The sequence below is a fragment of the Lactuca serriola genome, chromosome 2 (genome assembly GCF_051521515.1).
Source record: "Lactuca serriola cultivar US96UC23 chromosome 2, Lser_US96UC23_V15, whole genome shotgun sequence".
NCBI classification, from domain to species: domain Eukaryota; kingdom Viridiplantae; phylum Streptophyta; class Magnoliopsida; order Asterales; family Asteraceae; genus Lactuca; species Lactuca serriola.
In genome coordinates, this window is record NC_136409.1 from 12,815,041 (window position 1) to 12,840,046 (window position 25,006).

Here is a 25,006-nt window from a genome sequence, read left to right on the forward strand (position 1 = left end):
CCTGGGATACCTCTGGAGCGACAGGTGGAGTTCAGGATTGACCTTATCCCCGGTGCGGCTCCGATAGCCAAAGCACCATATCGGTTGGCTCCTCCCGAGATGCAGGAGTTGTCTACGCAGCTGCAGGAGCTGCTAGACAAGGGATTCATTCGTCCGAGCAGTTCGCCTTGGGGAGCCCCGATTCTATTTGTGAAGAAGAAGGATGGGTCGCATCGGATGTGTATAGATTACCGGGAGTTGAACAAGGTAACGGTGAAGAACCGTTACCCACTCCTGAGGATTGATGACCTCTTTGACCAGCTTCAGGGAGCATCTTGGTTCTCCAAGATTAACTTGCGTTCGGGTTATCATCAGATCAGGGTCAGGGAGGAGGATACGTAGAAGACCGCATTTTGGTCACGCTATGGCCATTATAAGTTTGTGGTGATGCCGTTCGGGCTCACCAATGCTCCTGCCGCATTCATGGACCTCATGAACCGCGTTTGCAGACCGATGCTGGATCGGTCTGTGATAGTCTTTATCGATGACATCTTGGTTTATTCCAAGACTCAGGAGGAGCATGAGGAGCATCTGAGAGAGGTGTTGGAGGCCCTGAGGAGGGAGAGCTTGTATGCCAAGTTCTCCAAGTGTGAGTTCTGGTTGCGCGAGGTGCAATTTCTTGGACACCTCGTCAACCAGAACGAGATTTTGGTCGATCCGGCCAAGGTCGAGGCCGTGATGAGATGGGAGGTTCCGAAGTCTCCATCTGAGATTCGGAGTTTCCTGGGATTAGCGGGCTACTATCAGAGATTTATTCAGGATTTCTCCAAGATAGCCGTACCCCTGACGCGGCTGACGAAGAAAGTCGTGGTCTTTCGGTGGGGACCCGAGTAGCAGGCTGCATTTGAGACACTGAGGCAGAGATTGTGCGAGGCGCCGATCTTAGCCCTGCCAGAGAGCGCAGAGGATTTTGTGGTTTATTGTGATGCGTCCATTTCAGGGTTGGGCGCGGTTTTGATGCAGAGAGGGCATGTCATTGCCTACGCCTCGAGGCAGCTCAAGCCTCATGAGGCGAATTACCCGACGCATGATTTGGAGTTGGGGGCGGTGGTTTTTGCCCTCAAGATTTGGCGACATTACCTCTACGGGGTTCGATGTACCATTTACACGGACCACAAGAGTTTGAGGTACCTCATGGATCAGCCGAATCTGAACATGAGGCAGTGTCGGTGGTTGGACGTGGTGAAGGATTATGATTGTGAGATCCTCTACCACCCAGGGAAGGCCAATGTGGTGGCCGATGCGCTTAGCCGCAAAGCGGTGCCGATCACGGGCGTATGCATGAGGATGACCGTGGTGACTCCCTTGTTAGAGCGAATTCGGGAGGCTCAACAGGAGGCTATCAAGGAGGAGCATCGGAAGAGCGAGCGTGTGATGGGTTAGGTTTCCTCCTTTGATTGCAATAGCCGAGGACTATTGACACTACACCGTAGGGTGTGGGTGCCGTATCGCAGAGGCGTGCGCCAGATTCTGATGGAGGAGGCGCACAAGTCCCGATTCTCTATTCACCCCGGGGCGACGAAGATGTATAGGAATCTTCGTTTGGATTATTGGTGGCCCTGCATGAAGCGGGATGTGGCATGGTACGTTGAGCGGTGCTTAACCTGCAGGAAGGTCAAGGACGAACATCAGAGACTGCATGGTAAGATGCAGCCGTTGGATATTCCACTGTGGAAATGGGAAGATATCACGATGGATTTTATTACAAAGCTTCCTAGGACCGCGCGTGGAGTAGATTCGATTTGGGTCATCGTGGATCGATTGACCAAGAGTGCTCACTTTATTCCGATTCAGAAGAGCATATCGGCCGAGAAATTGGCCGACATCTATATCAGGGAGGTCGTGGCGCGGCACAGGGTGCCAGTATCGGTAATCTCGGACAAGGATGTGCGTTTTACTTCCAGATTTTGGAAGAGATTTCATGACGAGTTGGGCACTCGTTTGCATTTTAGAACCGCCTTTCACTTACAGACGGATGGCCAGAGTGAGCGGACCATCCAAACTCTGGAGGATATGTTGCGGGCATGCGTGCTAGACTTTGGTGGTAGTTGGGATACCTATCTTCCCCTGGCCGAATTCTCATACAACAACAACTATCACGATAGTATTGACCGTCCCCCTTTTGAGCTGTTGTACGGGCGAAGGTGCAGGACCCTGATATGCTGGGGTGAAGTTGGCCAGAGAGTCATGGGGAGCACCGAAGTGGTGCTCAAGACGACCGAGAGGATCCAACAGGTCCGGAGCAGGCTTCAGACTACTCAGAGTCGGCAGAAAAGTTACGCTGACAAGCATCGATCCGACTTGGAGTTCCAAGTCGGGGATATGGTTCTCCTGAAGGTGTCGCCCTGGAAAGGCGTCATTCGATTCAGGAAGCGGGGCAAGTTGGGCCCGAGATTCATCGGACCGTTCAGGGTTGTAGCCCGGGTGGGCAGGGTGGCGTATAGGCTGGATCTACCAGCCGAGCTCAGCCAGATCCACAGCACTTTCCACGTTTCTCAGCTGCAGTAGTGCCTAGTGGACGATTCAGCAATAGTGCCGTTAGAGGATATTCAGGTTGATGACAGCCTGAATTACATTGAGCGCCCAGTCGCAATCCTCGACAGGAAGACGAAGGATTTGAGGAACAAGAGGGTGGAGCTAGTGAAGGTGCAATGGCAGCACCGCAGGGGTTCGGAATGGACTTGGGAGCCGGTGGACGAGATGATGGAGCATTACCCCGAGCTGTTTCAGGATCAAGCAGCAGACTTCGAGGACGAAGTCTAAAATAAGTGGGGGAGATTTGTAGCACCTGGTTCCTGGTACGTAAATCTTATTTAAGTATTCTCTTTCTTTTTGCCTTGGACTCGTCGAGTCATAGGTTAAACTCGCCGAGTAAGGACGGGACCCGGGACCATTTTAAGTTGGCGACTCGGCGAGTCCATATTCTGGACTCGGCGAGTCACCGCTGTTGGATGAAACCCTAAGTTTCAGGGGTTTGCACCCTATTTAAACAGCATACCCGCCCCAGGCCAGCCCCATTCACCCCCCAGAGCTCCCAACCCTCGTTCTAAGCTTGTTCCTCGAGAGTTTGAGGCTTTTGTGTGTGTTCTTGAAGGTTTTGAGGCAAAAAGAGGAAGTAGATCAAGAGGAAGGAGAGGATCCAGGCATCTTTGCACACTTACAGCAGTTCCTTTGAGGTATAATCCGTTTTTCCCCTGTTTCTATGCTTATTACTTCATGTAAGTCATTCTTGAGCCAATCCCCAAGTTTGTATGTGCAAATTATCTCGTAATAGGCTGATTGGCCCTTAGATCTAGGCATGGTTGAGCTCCAGGAGCTCAGATCTGTTGCCTTTATGGACCCTCATTGCATGAAGACCCTAGATCTACCCTCTTGAGTACATTTTGAACCCTAAAACCCTTATGGGTGAATATCTACACGTAAAGTTGGAAACTTTACGTGTGATTCGTGTTCTAGAAGTCCAGATCTGTGAATGGCACGGACTGGAATCGAGCAAATCTGTGTATTTAGTGGGTGCACGGCAACGACTCGCTGAGTCGTTCATGTGACTCGGCGAGTCTGCTCGCGAGTCTCCGAGTTTGCCCCCTTTTCGTAGTGTCGAGTGTGCAGTGAGTCACGGGGCGTGACTCAGTGAGTTGGAAGTTGAACTCATCTATGGAGGAACTCGGCGAGTCAATGCCCTGACTCGGCGAGTTCAAGGCAATCTCCTTAGATCAAGAACAGACTCAGCGAGTTGTTCATACAACTCGGCGAGTCTTAGCATAAGTGTTCATCGGATAAAGATGAACTCGACGAGTTGTTCATACAACTCGGCGAGTAGGATGAAGGACTTGAATATCAGTTTAGAAGAAGAACTTGTCGAGTCATAGCCTAACTTGACGAGTAGAAACGAGACTCAAGACAATCTTTTGGATAGGGACTCGGCGAGTTGGTGAGCCAACTCGGCGAGTCGGGTCAACTGAAAGTTGACCCTGACTTTGACTTGGGGCGTGATCAGGGGTAAAATGATCATGTTACCCAAAGGTCAGCCAGCAGTATTTGATCGAGTATGTTGTGGGAATTGTAGCCGGAGGATTTCCGGAGCAGCAGCAACAGCCGTAGACAGTCAGTTCCCGATCAGATCAGTAGCTACTTCGAGGTGAGTTACCTTCCAGTAGCGGTGGGTCTACGGCCACAATGTCGGCCCACCAGTAGGAGTTGTATGTAGATGATTGTCTTTGTGATATTCATCTAAGGGATTACTACTACCTATGTTGCATTTACGTACTACTGACAGTAGGGGGAGATAGTCCCCAAGATATCCGGTCGGTAGGGCCGAAGGGGTAGTCATACCTAGCCATGTTAGATAGATTCCGATATTGTGTTACATATTATGTGGTAGTGGTAGAGGGGAGACATGGTTTCCTCAGTATCCGGTCGAGAGGACCGAAGGGGAGGCCAGCACCCAGATATGCTAGGCAGTATCCGGTCGAGAGGACCGAAGGGGTAGGTCGGGCACCCAGATATGCCTGACAATTTACGTATGTTATGTGATTATGTGGTATGTGGTACAGTGGGGGAACTCACTAAGCTTTGTGCTTACGTTTTACAGTTTTGGTTTCAGGTACCTCTTCATCAAAGGGGAAGGAGCTGGCGCGGTAGCGGCACATCATGCACACACTCTGGTTTCCGCATTTACGAGATTCTCTGGGATTTATACTCTGATATTTTGATGGGTTGTATGATTTGACTTTTAAACATAGTCTACATTGTGTTATGGTTTGATTAAACAATGTTTTTAACTGTTGGTGTTTTTCTAAAGTAAGGTTTTGAAACAAATTTTTAGACGTGAAAAATTGGGTCGTTACATATACTTAACGACTTATTATTTAACACAAACATATGTGATTATTACTCCATATATATCTTAAATTTTGTGTAATTTTTCACGAAGTGAGATAATTATGTGTTTTTCAATTTTTGTATATTCATATGTATCTAATTTTGTTATATATTTCAATCAACTTAAGATTTTAACTTATGATTTTGACATATATATATATATATATATATATATATATATATATATATATATATATATATATATAAGCTTCCTAAAAATATTTCTACATGAATTACCGAATCCGAGTATTCCCCGTGTACTCCTAGTACTCGCTACTCGGTACAACCTTGACTGGCAGATAACAGACGAGGGTTATGAATGACATCGACCTGGGGTGTACACATATGTGCCATTTTCTCACTCTAGAGAAACAATCATCTCTGATCAATTCCATGCTCATCCAATAGTCCCTCCCACCACTGTCCACGTCGTCTTTAGAAAACCTTCCCACCTCGGTTGATATAGAAAGATATAGAAAGCACTAGGTCTGAAGTTGTACTCGTCATCGAAGATGAAAACTCAAATAGCTCTTGAACCAATCAAATTTTCAACTCTTTTTCATCAAATCTTGAAAACTTAAAACCCCATGTACCAACAAATCGTTTTGAAAGGAGTTTTGATTTTGTACTTCCAAGTAGTTTTTTTGAAATCGACATTGTCGATTTTGCTGGTGATCTTGAAATTGTTTTGCAATTGATTTTTGTAGTTACAAGTGGGTTTCTTGAAATGGTTGTTGATTTTCACAGATGGCGGAGAGGGAGTGGTATCCGGCGAGCGTGTGTGTGTTTGGATTGAAGGTCTTCGGCGAGGGTGTGGAAGAAATGTGAGCGTGAGCTAATTTGGCGGAGATAAGCCTAAGGGAGTGGGTTAATTTACTCTTTTTATTTGTCAAAAAAAGAATTACTCTAAAGGGTATAATTGTCCATTGTCTTAAAACATATGTGGATGAATAAAAAATAACAGTGGAACTATCAACACCCATAATATATAGGAGTAATTATTAATGTATATTTAAACACTTAGTAAAATGTGTATATTCCATTTAAGGTTGTTATTTTTCTATGGAAAGGTAAAAAATATAAATATGATATTTTGTTTTTTATAATAAAATACTAATAAAAGTAAAGATTATTTTGTCACAAAATGTAATTAATATTTTTATCATAGTTATTTCATTGGCGTACAATATATAGTTATTAGACGGAGGATGTATTCATTTTTCACCACTCAAAAAATGTGATGTTAACTTTTCACTCATTTACATTTTACTTGTCAAAAGACAGAAAATGGTAATCTTTCACTACATATTTCTCTTTCAGTATATTTTACTTTTTCTTTAATAAAAATAATTTCTTTTTAAGCTTTATAATTCAAAAAGTAAATATAATTCCACCTAGTGGTGTCATAAAATTCGAGGGGCCTCAATAGTTGTTTATTGGTTTATCCGTTTTACAATTCACATTAAAATTTAGAGTTAGGATTCTTTGATTTACAAAGAACAGTTTTCGACTTTTGGGTTTTGTTTTTTCTTTTCAAGAGACTATGTAGAATACATTGTTTCTTTAAAATAAGGAAACAAAGTCTTTGTTATTGGAAAAAAAATGATATGAATACTTAGTAGATATCATTTCTATAAAAAAATGACCAATCAGAAAAAAAATAGAGGGGGCGGGGTAGTCTCCCCTCACTCGGTAACTGTAGCCAACGAAACCGCATCGACTGCATTGTGTGTCGGGGTGCGCTTCCCTTCCCTGCAGCTCTTGCCTACTTTGTTTCAACCGGCCTGCCTTAGAAAATACTCTCAGGAACCAGAAAATGTACGAGGTAATAATTAATTGCATACTAAATGCAGTTTAGCTGTGGTTGGTAAATGTAGGCTTAGGAGATTTTAGATAATTAATAAGGCTATATTTAGAAAAATCCAGATAAAAAAAGTTATTAGAAAAGTTATTTTGAACACTATAAACTATTTTTAACTTGTATAACACAAGACTATCTCTCACAACCCAATCATATATTAAAATATTATTTTCTTATTCATCAACCTCTATACCAACCAATTTCAATTTATTATTATTCATCAACAACCCTAAACCATTATATATATATATATATATATATATATATATATATATATATATAATACTTTATTGACTGAGAATTAAAAATTATAAATTTTAATTAAAATTATTTTTTTAATAAATAAATTACTTGTTAAATGGCTTTTAAAATTAAATATAAATAAGTAAATAAATGGTATTCTCCACGTGTGCAAGTAATGGTTTGGATTTCTTATTGTCTGGCGACTTAGGTTGTGACCCAAGTAGTTGTTAGGATTTCTATTATTTTCTCTTTGTTTATTTGTATTATACATTATAAATACCAACGAACGGGTTGTAAGGCTCATTGATAAACATGGTTTAAAAGCCCCCCCCCCCCCCCCCACCAAAAAAAAAAACTTTAAAAGTTTTAGCCTAAAAACATTTACAATGAAAAGTTTTCAATATAGTTTTACTATTTAAAATATAATTTGAAAATGCTTCTATCTGCACAATCCACATCATGGAAAACAATTAGATTTTAATAACAACCTTGATGATTGTTGCAAAATAACAATTTTGGCAAGACAGGTCGAGTAAGAAAATTAATTAAAAAGAAATTAAAATACTTATTATATAGATTAAGTGAAGCAACAACTAAAGGAAAAAAATAATAAAGTTTTGGAATAAAGGAAATTAGAATCCTATCATAGAGTAAGCAAAGTATATCATATAATTTTGTATGCTTAAACTAAACCGGCACGAATTATAAATTTAATATAATTATATCTAGGTTCTAACTGAAAAATGACAGATTTGCAACCTTTATTATAGCAGGGATAAATTGCTTATTTTTTTCATCAATTGTTGTTACACTAACCCATCCAGATTCATGCAATATTTCAAGAATCATCGGTGTGATAATCTGGGTTTAGCTTGAAAAGACAAGAGATTATATAACAAATGCCTATACAATCAATTGATAAATAAAAGATATTACCTCTTCTTTGCTTTCAATCTTCTTCTCTCAAACAAAAACAATTTCTCTAGAAGTGCGAGTGAGAACAAAAGAAGTGACAGGGTTTTTATAAAGAGTAATTTACACATATGGTCCCTGTGATGGGTGAAATTTGTTGTTTGGTCCAACTTTGGGGAAATTTGTTGTTTCGACCACCTTTGATAAAGTTGATAGATTACATGCCGTGGTTTTTGAATCTTGTACCAATGAGCCTTCATACCTTCCGTTATAAATCAAACATTACGTTTGAATAAAATGACCGATATAACCTCTTCATACCTATACTTTATAAATAAAACGTTACATTTGAATAAAATGACCAATATAACCTTCATGTGTTTATGAAAATTTATGTGGCCGAACAAGATGATCAAAGAGAGTAGCTAGAATAGATGTCGGGGGGAGCAGTAGTAATTGGCCGGAGGAAGTTACCTGAGAACGCATGGGAGAGAGTAGATATCGAGATTGTGTAGGGAGCCCTAGATAAATACAAAAAAAATAATAAATAAAATATAACATTTCAAAGATGGTCACTAATGATCATCTGTTAAATCTTGTCTAAATAAAAATAAGAACGGACAAAAATAAGGTAAATTAGTTATCTTCATGTTATTAACGATTACTTTTTATGGGAGTTCGACAAAATAACCAACGTTTTAAGATTTATAAACAATATATATATATATATATATATATATATATATATATATATATATATATATATATATATATATATATATATATATATATATATATATATATATATATACTAGTGGGATACCTGCGCGATGCGGCGCGACATATAATTTTTTCGGTGATTCATTCTCAATGGCAATTAGTTTTTCATTCGGGAAGCTTATTCGGGATAAAAATAAAAATACAGTATTTTGGATTACAAATGAAAATACATTCTTATTTTGGGTTAAATGTATAAATATATTATTGTTTCAGATTAAAAAATAAGAATATATTGGCTCTTTTAGTTTAGAAAAATATGCATACTGTTTTGTGTTAATGTAGTTGTGTTTATGTCTTACATTGCTGCAATGATATCAAACTTTTGGTAAACACATAGTATACTTCTTTGTTTCTTAACCTCAATTGAAAGCTAATATAGAACATATCTAGGTAATAAAAAAATTATGACATGAATTTCAAATTTTTATTTAGTTTTTTATTCAAAAATATCTTGTATAAAAATTATATTAACCAAAAAATAATATAAATGATAATAACAATAAAAATAATTTACAAAACATAGTGGGTTTATAAAATTGATCGATGGGTATTAACGAAACTTTATTCTTATTTATCTCTTATTTGATCAATTGTTTTCCACATGATTTTTTTTTTTTTTTTATATTTGAATGTGACATTGATATGTATTAATATCCATCTACACATCAGACAATTTATATTATTGTTAGTGAAAACAACCACTTAGCAAGTACATAATATGATATGTCAAACTTAAGGTAAACTTAAAACTGAAAAATGTTAATTCTTGTACTTCACATATAATTCAAATATGAAAATCACCACTCCGAGCAAGTATGACAAGCTATTATAATGATCCCACTGCATCTAACATGAACCTATCTATTACTACATATATGCCTCTATTACATAGAAAACCCAAATCTAACTGTTCCATATCCATTGTTCCAAATCTTTCCTTTCGCCAATTAAGAACAATCGTAACAAGCCGTGTCAAAATGAATGAAAACAATCGTAACATGTATGAACATTAACTGATGAGTTATAGAGTAAAGGCAAACTTGGATTCTACCCCCCCCCCCCCCCCCCCCACACACACACACACACACCCACCCACCCACCTACATTCCTTGTGAAATTATGAAAGTAGTCAAATAAATTCATAGAAGACATACACACAGTGACACATACACACACAATCATATACATAAATGCTTGGTCATAAACATATACATACACATCCAATTGATATGTAGAAGGAAAAAAGTACCAAATGGAATTTAATTAACTACTGATGTTTATTTTCATAGACTAATACTAAATAACTAAATAGACATAAAAGGTTACAAGAATACATATAAGTGAAGAGGAACCAAGGCTCTTGGAGGCACACACCTGAATAAAGCTGAAAACTATCATCACGTTAGAGATTGGTGATAGTTAAATGAAAAAGAATATAGATTTTGAAACTAATCAGTTAAGTTAAACATGAACTGGTACCAAACTAACCTACAATGTAACATGATGCTCCCTTTTTATGATTCAATTTTGATTTGACTTGCTACTCTGCAAATTCAATATTGGTATTGTATCATATTGTTGTCTACTGGTTGAAATAATCAATGAGCTTCATTCAATTCAAGAACATAAATAAAGCTTTAGACATTAAATTGAGCTATTTAAAAATTTAGCATTCTTGATTTTTTCATTCTATTTCCCCAAATATGGGCTCAGTTCCTCAAATGTTCTATAAAAATGAAACAACAAACAAACAATTAGTCATTCCTTGATATTTGATACCTTCTCTCCTTTAGAGAGACTAGTTCTTCATCTGGCCTTTCTTACAGAAAGAGCAACATTACTAATAGAAGGAAAGGTCATAAAATAGTAAAATTGTCAAATTAATACGAATATGACGTCACATAAACTTCTAAAAGCTAACTCGATCAAATTTAATATATAGTACCTTTATCCGAGCACCAAGAGCCGAATTAGTTGCATAATTATTCTGAAACATAGTTGGGATGCATTCCTAAAGCAGATCTTGATGTAAAACATCTTCTTACTTTGAATCCCCTTCACCCTTGCATCTAATAAAGGATTAAAAATGTAAAGCTTTGATTTTGAACCTAAATTCCCTGATGCGGTTCAAATTCTAATCCCCATCCACAACCATTAAACCCATCAACTTCAATCATAAAAAGAAAATTTGGTAAACCAAACTATTATAATTTTGTAACATCCGGTTTCCCAGGTATGATATTTTGTTCTTTTATTTTTGGGTATTGAGGGGAGACTCGGCGAGTTGGCGTCTAGACTCACCGAGTATGGTCGCGGATTCGTATGCGAGTTCACAGCTGGACTCGGCGAGTTCATGGGTGGACTCGGTGAGTCCATGCTGTTTAATGAAACTCTAATTTCCAGGGTTTAAGACCTATTTAAAGGGTCTTAGGGCCGTCATTTGTGGCCACCAACCCCCAGAGAGAAACCCTAAGAGATCTAGAGCGTTTGTGAGGAAGGAGGGGCCATTCTTGAACCTTTTGTGGGTGTTTTTGCAAGAAGGAAGTGTTCAAGGCAAGAGGAGGCTGAAGAAGGTGTGATTTTGGTGGTTTTGAGCTCATAGAGATTGTATTGAGGTATTATTCTTGGACCTTCTTCAGTTTTTAGTGTTGATTCTTAGTGTTAGGGTTTTCTAACCCTTTTAGAGGTTGATTAAGTGGAGCATTTGGTCCCTTCTCGAGTTTGTGTTCTGGATCTGGACCCAAAGAGGTCCAGAGGCCTTAACCCTTGGAGCTTTATGAGTCCTTTTGGGAGCCATGAGCTAGGGATGTCATTTTTGGGGCTAAATCACCATTTTGGACCATTTAAATGTTTTATGAGTGCCAAGGTCCGAACTTTACGTGATTATCATGCTTGGGGAGGCCAGATCTATGATTGTATGGAACAGATCTGACCTCAGGAGTTGTATAGAGTTTGTGCATGGAATGAACTCGCCGAGTCTGAAGAACAGACTCGGCGAGTAGTATGAAGGTTGCCCGTTAGTCACTCAGTGAGTGGACTTGCCGAGTTGGGGTATAACTCGGTGAGTCAGGGAGAGTCAGGGGAGTCTGAGTTCAAGTTGGAACTCGCCGAGTTGTTCTTGAGACTCGGCGAGTTGAGTCGGGGTGGCCCCGCGATTCATGCCAGGTGGAACTCGTCGAGTCGGGGGAAGTACTCGACGTGCCAAGAGAGGGTTTAAGAGACTCAGTGGACACGTGTAGACTCACCGAGTCGCCTTAGTGTACTCGACGAGTCGAGTCAAAGTTTGACCGTTGACCTTGTTGACTTTTAGGGTTGAGTACAGTTGTATTTATGAGAATATTTACTTTATGTGATTAGGCGGAGGCTAGGTCACATTTCTACCGAGTCAGACACTTACCGAGACACCGAGGTGAGTCTTCTCACTATACGTTACCTAGAGTGGTATTATGTGTTGACCAGAGGGTCTTATGTGTTACGTATGAGATTATGTGCTATGTGATATATGTATGTTGTATGATGTATAGACCGGACCGGAGGGTCCAACGAGCTATGACCGGACCAGAAGGTCCAACGAGCTACGGGATTGGAGGGTCCCGCTGAGACACATCGACCGGAGGGTCGTATTATAGCCTCGAGACACATCGTCGAGTCTGTATACGGTATTTGTTGTGTTATGTGTTTCAGGTACTAGTGATGAGCGCGGGAAGGCGCCGGCATGATCCGTACACACACACACGTATTGGACTTTATGTTTGAGATTCTAGGGAGATGTTTTGTGATGACAACATTTGATACAATATGTTTTGACATTATTTATAAGAAAAATGTGTGCTTTGAAAATGAAAAATTGTTTTGAAAATTTACGTTGTTACAAATTTATAGGAAACACAAACCAGTACTAAAAAAAGAACCAAGAAGGAGTATGCATTTACTTTGTTACCTTATATTCCAGCAAAAAATATTGATGTAGATAAGGAGAACTTGAAATATCATAAGAATTTTGCTGGTGTTCTGCAAGCCCTAATCACAAAAGGTAAAAAAAAATTGAAACCCCTGGATAGAGAAAATACATGGAGTAAGGACAAAGTAAAACATCGTTGATGTAGAGGAAGAAAGAGAAACACCTCAAGATTGATTGTGCACCAATCATTTTAATTATTTTAAGAAAGTAATTAATGCATATTAAATGTTGAAGATATAATGTGTATTAACTAAATGTTCAGCATTTAATATGCATTAATTACTTTATTAAAATGACTAAAATGATTGGTCCACAATCAATCCTACATCTACATAATATATAGTATAAATATTTGAACCTAACATACACACACACACACACACTCTCTCTCTCTCTGTATATATATATATATATATATATATATATATATATATATATATATATATATATATATATATATATATATATATATATATATATATATATATAGGCTTAGGTTATTTTATTCTAACTAATTGTTTTGTGGATGTAGGATTCATGGTGTACCAGTCATTTTACTTAATTTAAGCAAATGTATAATACATATTAATTAATTAAAGATTATTAAAAAAATATCATCTAATTTCATTATAAGGGTATTTTAGTCAATGAACATAAATTTAAAAAAGGAAAATTGCATATTTTCAAGGAACAATTAATTATCTAAACTTTAAAAATCTGATTTTTAGGATAATAAATATATTAATTTGGACAATCTAAAAGAATGTGTTTATGATTATCTTGAAAAAAACATTAAATTCTGAATACTATAAAAATATATTATCAAGATTAATAATTTTTAATGAATAAAAATTTTATATGAAAAAAATTTTAATAACTTAAAATCAACAATTAAATTAATTCTTAACAAATACAGTTATGAACATACATAAATAACATTCATTCGGAAAGAATACAAGTAATAATGGTTAACAATTACATTTATTCTAAAAGAAAAAAAATGTTAATGGTTAAAAATCAAATAAAAACATTGAAATCTAAGTAAAACATTAATACAATTTGATAAAATATTGTTGTTAATCCATTATGATAGAAAAAAAATGTTAATCCATTCTGAACGAATATTGAAGTTCTTCTTTACAATAGAAACGCTTGTTTCCTATCAAGCTTCTTCTTTAACAATGCATAACCAATCCAACACTGCAACAACGAACAAATTTTAGTAAAAAAAAATCAAAATAAAAAAGGAATCCCAAAACATATTACACCTTTTATGATTCGAAAAAAAAGTAATTAAATAGTCAAAATGATAGTTAAGTGAATTACAAAATACCAGTATGTGTTGTCTTTGGTAATTCCCTGCTTAAGTTCACTTAGAATTCGAGATTCCATTCCGGCAGAATTGCAATCAGAACTGTAGAAAGGCACCCTCGGATTCCTTCTTTTTCTAGCGAAAATAGATTATAAAGTATCACATAAATTCATTCATAAGTTCATTCACTTATTCCTTTTCTCCACAATACCCTTTTAACCACTAAAATAATCTTACACATTGATTTTTATCATATAAGAAGATGTAAATTTGATATGAAAACAACCTTTGAATATGAAAGCATCACTAGAAGTAACCAGATAAATATGCCATACTGCAATACAAATAATCCATTAATCAATGTTTCACCTTGCTACATTCAAAGTGGTCCTGGGTGTATGTGTGTGTATGTGTCATACTAGCTTATAACCACTAACAATCCATTAAGAAAACATATTATAGTAGATTGATTTGATATACATTCTACTATAATCATAGATGAGTGAAAATATGAGATTCCATTCCATTGAAATACTTGGAAAAAAAAATAATTAAATAGTCAAAATGATAGTTAAGTGAAATTATTATGTTTGGTAATTCCCTGTTTAAATTCACTTAGAATTCGAGATTCCATTCTAATGGAAATGGAATTCGAGATTCCATTCTGGCAGAATTGCTATCAGAAATGCAGAAATACACCATCAGACTCCTTCTTTTTCTAGCGAAAATATATTATAAAATATAATATAAATTCTTTCATAAGTTCATTCACTTGCTCATTTTCTCCAAAACACCCTTTTAACCATTAAAATAATCATACACATTGATTTTTATCATATAAGAAGAAGTAAATTTGATATAAAAATGGTGACAAACTACCTCCACTTGATATTGCAGTGATTGAATGTAGTTGATTTTTTCATCAAGTACAAGTGCTTTTTCTATAACCTAATACAACAAAACAAGTAGAATTAGTTGTACAATCATTATTTTTTAATCTTTTGATGCCAAAATATCAAAGAAATTGGAATCCATGGGGCACCTTATTACACAGAGGGACCAAATGTTGAATAATTTGCAACTAAGAAAAAGGTAAGATGCAAGTGGTACCTAGTAAAGTACTTTCTTTACTTGCAGAATATGCAATTTTCAGTCTCAGCTTCCTACACTAACCCACACTGAATGGCTTCATCACAGCCTGAAACAAAAAATATCTAGAATATTAACAAACTGATAGATAGTCATCTACATTCTAGATGTAGATAAATGTCATCAGTAGTTAAAGCAAAGCCATGTGTAGGGAAACAAAGAAGGTACTAACATATAAAGGAAAATAGTTGATGAATTTAAACTACATACACACAAAAACACATTAAACATATAGAAACTACACGAAGCCGGTCTATATTATATATATATATATATATATATATATATATATATAAGTGTAAAAGTCAGTCTTACCGTTAGTAGGCCTCATTCACGAAGCCGGTCTATAAGGGGGGTATAAGGTTACTGCCTATAAAATGGCAGTTTAATGGGTGTCCACTCTCACCCACCGCTTCCTTGACTGGTGGAGGGTCGTTAGCCGAACGGGTAGGAAAAAGACTATAAGTTCTACTTTCATTAAAAGCATTAATGATAAATACTAAGTAACTAAACCTTTTATAAATTCCCAATCTTAGTTACTTAGGAAAATGTGAATAAGGTGCTAACCCATGAAATTACACTTTGCACTTTGCTTAAGTCGGTTGGTGGAGCATGTGTGGTTTACCGGCACACTGGCTTGATTTAACAAGGTAGGCAAAGGGTTTCTTAAAGTTTAATTATAGGCCGGTAGAGCGTGTGTGCTTTACTGGCACATCGGTTGGGTGATAAACATTTAAGAGTACCAAGTAATTTGCATGGTTACTTCACACCTTGTTTTGTGATCCTCGGCATCCCAGTCACAAAACCTGAAGGGCACACTCGAGATTGAAACATGCCATTGAGAAGTTCAATGAATCTCAAAAGATCTAGGAGTTTCAAATCCAATTAAAACTTAATTATATTTCGTTTTTCATGGTGGAAATTGGTAAATCGTCATTTACCTACCTTCAACTATTTTATAACTTGGATTACGGCATCCCTCTTACAGTTATAAATAGGTTGTTTGGTCCTAGCCTTAATATTTCATATTGGGTGTTATATTAAGGACATTTAAATCAACTAAACTTGAATATCTCCCAAAAGATGTCTAGTTCAGACATCTATGATCTTCCCAAATCTCTTAGAACTTCACTTCCTCCACCTCCTCCAATTATTCTCCCTAACCCACAAGTTCAAGGTCACTCAAGCCCTATTGGCAAGGCAAGGTCTAGGTGTGATCACATCTTGGAGATGAAGTCACATATTGACAAGCTAGGAAAGTTGGGTGTCATAGTCTTGAGAAAGTTGGATGTTCAATCACTTTCTAAGTCACATAGCGAGTTCCTTTGGGACTCCTATGAAATAGACTATGACAAGACCCTTAATGATCTTATCTATTTGCTTGGTACTGCTGAATCAGCAACTATTTAGAAGGCTAGTAAAGCAAATGTGATTAGGAGATAAACCTTCCAAAACTTTATGGACAGGGACAATAGTGACACAGGAAATCCAGAAAAACATTTTCTTCCCAATGGAAAGGGATTGGCCATAGCCAACTTGGTTGACAAAATGGTAAAGAGAAAGGCTAAGTCTGAGATAGTCCCATGTACTATTACCTAAGGGTCCATATGTTTCTATTGCCAAAGGAAGGGGCTTTGATTACGAAACTACCAAACTTACCTAAGGATGATAAAGTCAATGAGTTTGACTTTATTTCAGGTAAAGTCCATTGTCTAACTCTATTAAGTTTCTATTATAAGATTCTTGATACATGATGTGACTAGGTCTCATGTTGATGTTTTAAGAATCAAAGAGAACTGAAGAAGAATATGCTGAATCTGATCGCGTAGATGGATTTCTATCGCATAGTTTGAAGATTGGATTCTTGAGCTACTTCTTAGGAGTTATGAGATATTGCTTAGGAATAGATGACAACAAGTTTTCATATGGATTGTAAGGATAAGTTCTTCCGCAAAGTTTTTAAAATAAAGGAAAAAGTTTTTAATTTTACTAATTTTAAATATCCTTACAATGGCATTTGTGAAAGAAATTGTTGTTTATATGATTCCACTGATGGCAATAATGGAAAATGGTTTTGATTCTTTCATTTGTGGTAGTGTCTAAATTTACCAAATAAAGAAAAATTTCTCATCACCTGTCACACCCATTAAACTCCTTGGGCAGTGAACACCTAAACTTGGGTGTTTCTTTGATGTTTTCTTGTCTTAAATACACTTACATACAAGCCTAAGCTCATTATTTAACATGTGGAAGGGACTAGGCATCATATAAGCCTCATATAAGAGTTTACTCCCCAAGATGTTCTTGGGCGGTAAACTCCCGAATCTTGCAGTTTTGCTATGTAATCTATGTTATTAAACATGTTATAAGCCATATAATACAACTAGAGAAGGGTACTCACGATTTGGGATGAAAACCCGAAGATCCGTGAGAGAGAATTGGCTTTTCTCTAGTTGGAATTGTCAATAATGAATGAATATGGCTCAAAATTCTATATATAGCCCTGAGATTTTTGGCATAAAATATTTGATTCCCGTAATGAACTCTAATGTAATAGTGTTTTGGAATAACAGTGTTGCACAAAACCCTAGTACATCTAGTCTCCTGATATCTCCTTAAGTGTAAATCCTGAAATACTCAAACTTATACAGAAAAGTCTGAAATTTACGGTGACTGTTATAACTTCTATTGACTTGATAAAGTTTGTACAAAATGGAAATTTCGGGTTGTCGCATCATCCCCCGGTTAGAAAGAATTTCGTCCCGAAATTAGAATTTAAGCAAATAAGAAGTTACAATGCCTAAACGAAAAGATGAGGGTATTTTAGCTTCATCTGATCCTCTCATTCCCAAGTGAATTCAGGTCCTCGTTTGGCGTTCCAGCGAACCTTCACTATCGGGATACGACTTTGTTTCATTTGCTTGACCTCTCGCTCCATGATTTCTACTGGTTCCTCCACGAAGTTGAGGCCCTCGTTGATCTCGATCTCGTTGAGTGGAATAACGAGAGTCTCGTCGGACAGACACTTTTTTAAGTTCGAGACGTGGAAGGTAGGATGTACGTTACTGAGTTCGCGTGGCAAGTTAAGTTTGTAAGCTAGTGGGCCGATTCTTCCGAGAATCTCAAAAGGCCCAATGTACCTTGGATTTAGCTTTCCACGCTTTCCGAAGCGTATCAAGCCCTTCCAGGGTGAGGCCTTCAATAGAACGTGGTCGCCCACCTGGAATTCCAACGGTTTCCTACGTTTATCAGCGTAGCTTTTCTATCGGTCTCTAGAGGCTTTCAATCGTTCATGGATCTGAACGATCTTCTCCGTCGTTTCCCGTATGATTTCCGGACCTGTGAGAGTGCTTTCAGGAACTCGTCCTTTAGTTAACTAGGTATCACCCACCTCAGCCCAGCACAGAGGGGATCTGCACTTTCGACCATAGAGGGCTTCGAATGGAGTAGCCTTTATGCTCGTGTGATAACTGCTGTTATAGGAAAATTCAACAAGGGGTAAATGAGTATCCCATGCTTTCCCGAAGTCGATCACACAAACTCGTAACATATCATCCAAGGTCTGGATAGTTCTCTCACTTTGCCCGTCGGTCTGCGGATGGTAGGCTGTACTCATGTCCAACCTAGTTCCTAAGGAATTTTGTAATGACTGCCAGAACCTCGAAGTGAATCTACTATCTCTGGCTGAGATCATGGATAACGGAACACCGTCCAGTCTTACAAGCTCCTTAATGTAAGTCCTTGTAAGCTTCTCCATCTTGTCTGTTTCTTTGATTGGTAGGAAGTGTGCAGACTTGGTCAGTCTATCGACGATGACCCATATGGAATCAAGTCCACCCGTCGTCTTGGGCAACTTGGTTATGAAATCTATAGTTATCCGCTCCCACTTCCATTCTGGTATCTCCGGCTGTTGTAAAAGACCAGAGGGTTTCTGGTATTCGACCTTGACCTTTGCGCAAGTAAGGCATTTACTCACGAAGGTAACAATCTCTGCTTTCATGTTAGGCCACCAGTATAACTTTTTCAGGTCCATATACATCTTATCTGATCCCGGGTGTACGGAATAACGAGTGTTGTGCGCCTCGTTCATGACTAAGTTTCTGAAACCACCTAGGTTCGGGGTCCAGATTCGGTCCATGAAATAGTAAGCTCCGTCACCCTTAACCTCCAAATTCTTATCCATCCCTCTTATGGATTCACCCACCACATTTTCGGGCTTCAAAGCGTCAAGCTGTGCTGCTTAATTTGGGTGGACAAGTGTGAATGGATAGTCATAGTCAATGATTTGACTCTACGACCAGAATATTCCTTCCGACTCAGGGCGTCAGCTACTACGTTGGCTTTACCCGGATGATAACGAATTTCGCATTCGTAATCACTGAGTAGCTCGACCCAGCGTCGTTGTCTCATTTTGAGCTCCTTCTGGTCGAAGATGTGTTGTAAGTTCTTATGGTCCGTAAAGGTAGCGCTCTTCGTTCCGTACAAGTAATGTCTCCAGATCTTCAGAGCAAACACAACTACTCCTAGCTCAAGATCGTGGGTTGTGTATTTGACTTCATGTGTCTTTAGCTGTCTCAAGGCATAGGCGATGACCTTTCCCCGCTGCATCCGAACACATCCGAGCCCTTGATTTTATGCATCGCAATAGACTACGAAGTCTTCTATTCCTCCGGGAAGGGATAATATTGGTGCGGTGCACAAGGCTCGTTTGAGGGTTTGGAACGATCTTTCCTGCTTCTCTTCCCAGTCAAAGGCCACACCCTTCTGGGTCAGTGTTGTAAGAGGTTTCACCATTTCCACAGTGAACGGTTCATTAAGTGCTCGTGATTTTTGCCTAAGTAAGTGAGCAAATTTTTGGTTCACAAAACTCCTCTCCGCTCCACTATCAAATAGAATGCATGCATAAGAGTTATCGAGGAGGAACGTACCAGTGACCACCGTGGGGTCGGCAACCGCTTCCTCATGGCCTATGGCCAGAACTCTTGCCGTTCCACTGGCAAACCCTGCCTTTGGGCAGTTCCTCTTGAAGTGGACTACCTCGCCACATCCATAGCAAGTTTGGCCCACTCCAGCACCGGGGGCTTGGTTGATTGGTCTCGCCGGAGCTTTACAGAAACGTGCTATGTGCCCCTTCCTGTTGTAGTTCAGACACTGCATCACCCGGCAGGCGCCGTCGTGATGGAAGTTGCACTTGTTGCACTTAGGCAAACTTCCAGCATACTGCTTTATTGGAGCAGCAGCGGCAGGTGTTATCACAGCATGTACTGCCACGACCTGCCTCTTCTTGACAACCTTTGCCTTCTTCTTGTCATCCCAAAACTTCTTCTTGGAATTAGCGGTTCTTGCAGGTTCTGAGATGCCCAGGGTAGTGGTTACGGCTAGGGTATGAACCCCATGGTCTATGAGCCATTGTGCCAATCGCTTGGCACTATCAAATGTAGTGGGGTGTGATGCCAGAACATTTCCCTGGTATGGGGGCACCAGTCCCCATATGTATCTTTCAATCTTCTTTCCCTCTGAAGGAATCATTTTGGGACAGAGGGCCACCAGTACACAGAATCTGGCGATGTAGGCGACTACGTTGGACCCTTCATGGTTAGGCTCCACAGTTCTTCCTCCAGCTTTTGGATCTCGCCCCTCGGGCAGTATTCCTCAATCATGAGGTCTTTTAAAGATCTCCAGCCCATATCATTTGCCACTATTAGAGATAGTGACTTTACATGGATATTCCACCATGTTAGGGCTTTAGTTTCGAAGGTGCAAGCAGCGTACTTCACCTTGCTATCCTCAGAACAAGAGCAGATTTTGAAAACCGATTCGGTTTTCTTGAACCATTGCGAGAGGGCAATGACTCCGCCAGTCCTATTGAAGGATAATGGCTTACAGTTCGTGAAGTCCTTATAGGAACACTCTCTCGAGCACACAGGATCTTCAACCTGAACCGACTGAACTGGGGTTCCTCCTCCAGTGGAACCAGATGAATGATATTGGGCCATGACGGAAGCCACAGCCACAGCTACGACAACATTTAGAGCTATCGTGTCAAACTGAGGAGTAGGTGGTTGTAGAGGTGGAGGAGGTGGTGTTTCATTATTTGGGTTTCTCCTTGGATTTCTACGAGGCGGCATCTTTGATCTATAAGTTTATGAAGATGAAAGCATTGATAAGAATTCAATGGAAGAATTGATGAGAATGACTCACGGACTAACTCCCCATAGCCCAACAATATGACTGAATGAAGATCTAAACTAATAGATGATTATATTTGGAAAATAATTCCCATATGATTAGGTACCTGTCAATATTACTGGTATTACTGATGTAAAGTGTTCGGGAAAAACAACCTACAATAATAGGCCTTACATCAACCAAAATGGGAAAATTTTGACAGAATTACAACCTAATCAAGACCTAACAGGCCTATGATTTACAAGATAGGAAAATAGACCAAAATTTTACATAACTAGGTTATATCCAAAAAGAAAAGTTGATAAGGATCTATCGGCGACGAGAACTGCCAGAGTGAGTCCTTGATACTGACAGAAGGTGTTATAGGTCCCTCATACGCCTATCAACCCTTGCTTGCTGAGCTCGAAGTTCTCTGACTTCAGCTCGCGTTTCAATGAGTTCCCTATGAAGAGCTGCATTATGGACCAAAGTCCTTTCATGAGCAGACTCTAGTTGGAGAATGCGGACAGTGTTAACACCAGTGTTGGCATCAATCTACAAGATTCAATTGACAGATGATTGACCTAGTATCGTGTTCCGAGAAATCCTACGAACCATGATGGGTAAGACTCTGTCAGCAGATCCTCCATTAGTAAGGTTGTAGAAACTTTTGTCCCCATTGTAGGGAATGGGTTGACCCTGTTCATGGCTCCGTGTATTCAAGTTTGTTGCCCACAGAAGTGTGGGTCCTTGAAATACTAGTCGGGGGTTATTATTCGGGGCTTGACCTACCTGAGGTAGGTTATTGACTTCGGGCTCAGAGTCAGATCCATTCGAGAAGCCTTCTGCTTGATGATCATCCAAAGGGATTTGATGCTCATCATCGAACTCTGCCTCAAGCCATCCAGCATTTCCATTGGGTGGAAAGTACGGGTCTCCGGGAATGTGGAATCCAGCCATTTAATCTACGCGAGAAGGGAGGTGTAAGAATCTAGCACATAAGTAACTAATAGTAATGTAAAATACTCTTATAGTATTTTAAGTTTAATGTTATGTTCTAGTGTTCTCATTGTAGGTTTGTTGGTAAGATTTTAGACTTGTTGCAACCACACAACTACACTTAGGCACATGCTAGTCAACTCTCGGATAATATAGTTGATCAGGCTATATCTTCCCAGTTTTGACTATATGTCTCTAAGTTCACATGCGTTGTTCAATAATCGTAATTCTTTTGTACTGTCCTAGTAACACTGATTTTAGTATGAATGCAGACTTGTATACTTAATTAAATATTTTATTATTTATAAGTATAAACTCTTGGTCAGAGTATTTTAATCCTAATGTATTTATAGTTAGTATATCTTTTATGGGTTGATATACTCAATTCACTATAAACAATGCTCTGATACCAATCTGTCACACCCCAAAACCATGAATGGCGGAAACATTCTAGGGCGGAGGGCGTAATGTACAGTATCACAACAATGAATAGTAGTAACAAGCAACAACATCATCCATTGCATTAATATTATAATTTCATACATGTGTGTTCTGTCAAAGTTATAGACACCAAAAATATACATATCAAAATAAAAGATGAGTCTTGAACGAAGTCCATCTTCTCAAAAGCCTGGCACCTGTAACTGTTTAGTGGTGACCTGAGAATACAAGTTATTTTGAAAGCTAGTATCAGCTTAATGCTGGTGAGATCATAAATATATTAATGTCGGAGTTTGTATGAAAACGTTTGAAAGTTGTTTCTGTAAAATGTTTTGTACAATGTTTTGTATAAGGTTTGAACTCTCCTAGAAAACCCTATGTTTTCTACTAAATATAGCCTTCTATCAAGGCATCTCGTGTTCGTGTATATGTTTCTTGTTAGAGTGTGTGTTTCCCAAATTCTGACTATCATTAACCAAAAATATAGTTACTACATTACCGTGCATCCTGTGAATATTCACGAAGTGAATGTAATGGGAAAATATTATCGTACCGTAGTATTTGTAATAAGTGACTATCGTGGTACTAACTACCTTAATACAAAAAGGTGTTTTCAAATAACATGTGATCGACCTGTATCCTGCTACCGACTCTAGTAAAACAAAGATGTAAGACGCCGTAAGAAATGACATTTGGCACCCGTAGACTTGTAAGTCCCACTGTAGCGAGCAGCAAGGTGTAGGATAGTCAATCCATTATAGATCTATACACAAACTCATACGCTCTCCAATTAAGGAGATTCAGGATACAAGAACGGTCGTGGCAGGAAGTGCCATGACCCGCTCAATGGTTCACATAACTGCATAAATATATGAAATGAATGTGCTAACTGAAAGTGTAATCTTTCTCTGTCTAGCCTGTGTGTACTGAAATGTTCTGCGTGTGCTAGCTATAATGTACATTCTCTCTATCTAGGATGTATAGTAATGTACTGTGTGTACTACTCGAACTGACTCATGAATGAACTGACTCATTGTATGTTCCTTTGTTCTAGTTATAGTATTAGTATTCTCCTGTGCTACCCCTATGGCAACTTACTAATGATGTAACTGGTACGTATGAACCTGGAAGTATACCCTTGCTACCCAAGGGTACTGAATGAACTGGAAGGACCTTTATGACTACATATGTACACATGATATATAATTAATATTTAAATGACCTTCGGACGGATACCCGATATCCCACCAGACCACATCCAAATCGAGGAAAAGGAAACATGGTGGATAGCCTTCCTAAGTATTTTAAACATTTCTTATATAAGTATACATACATATACATGCAATTGATAATAAGTATTAAAGAGTTTAAGTAAAAGTATTTGATAAGTAAAAGAGTTTGTAAAACAGTTTGAAACAATACGGTTTGATAAACAGTTTGAACGGTAAGAAATCACTGGTTTTGTAGTTATTAATCACATGTGATTGATGTAATAACTTTAAGTATTTAACTTCTATTCCCCCCATAAAGCATTTAAAAACATTTAAATCATTGGTTAAGGGGTATGAACTCACCTGTAGTGAGTGGTATGGATGAACTGATGATGTAGGATCGCTAGGTGACAAGTGAAGTCTTGAACACACTTTATAACCCTAGTTAACATATAATACCACATATATGTATCCAGTTATTCTTAAAACTACTAATTGATAATGTTAAGACATCCTAGATCGTAATAAACACTTTATATAAGTGTTATAATCCCTAAGGATTGCATCTAAGTTGTTGTGGGACAAGGCTAGTGAGTTTAGGGTTCCAAGGGACTTCATACTTGAGTTTACTCTCCATATAACCCCACACAAGGAGTTTACGTTCGTAACCTCTTTTGTTTACGGCCGTGAACTCCTAGACTTAGTGTCATTTTGTGTTTTGAAGTCCTAAATGATTTCTAGAAGCAATTTGCCTTGGTGGTTTAATCCATGGAAGGGTTTAGGGCATCAAAACACTCTTTTTAGGAGTTTTCGGCCCAAAGGCCATTTCCTTTTGAGTTTACTACCATAAAATCATATGGAAGTGAATATTTTTGTGCTTTCAAGTCCCAAACTCATGTAGGATAAGTTCTATACATTTATCTAAGGCTAATGAAGGCCTTAGGCACACATTTGTGCCGTTGTTTGATGTTCACAACCCATGAACCATATTAGGGCCGTAAAATCACTTTGGGAGGGGTTTTTGATGTTTTAAGGTCCCTTAAATAACT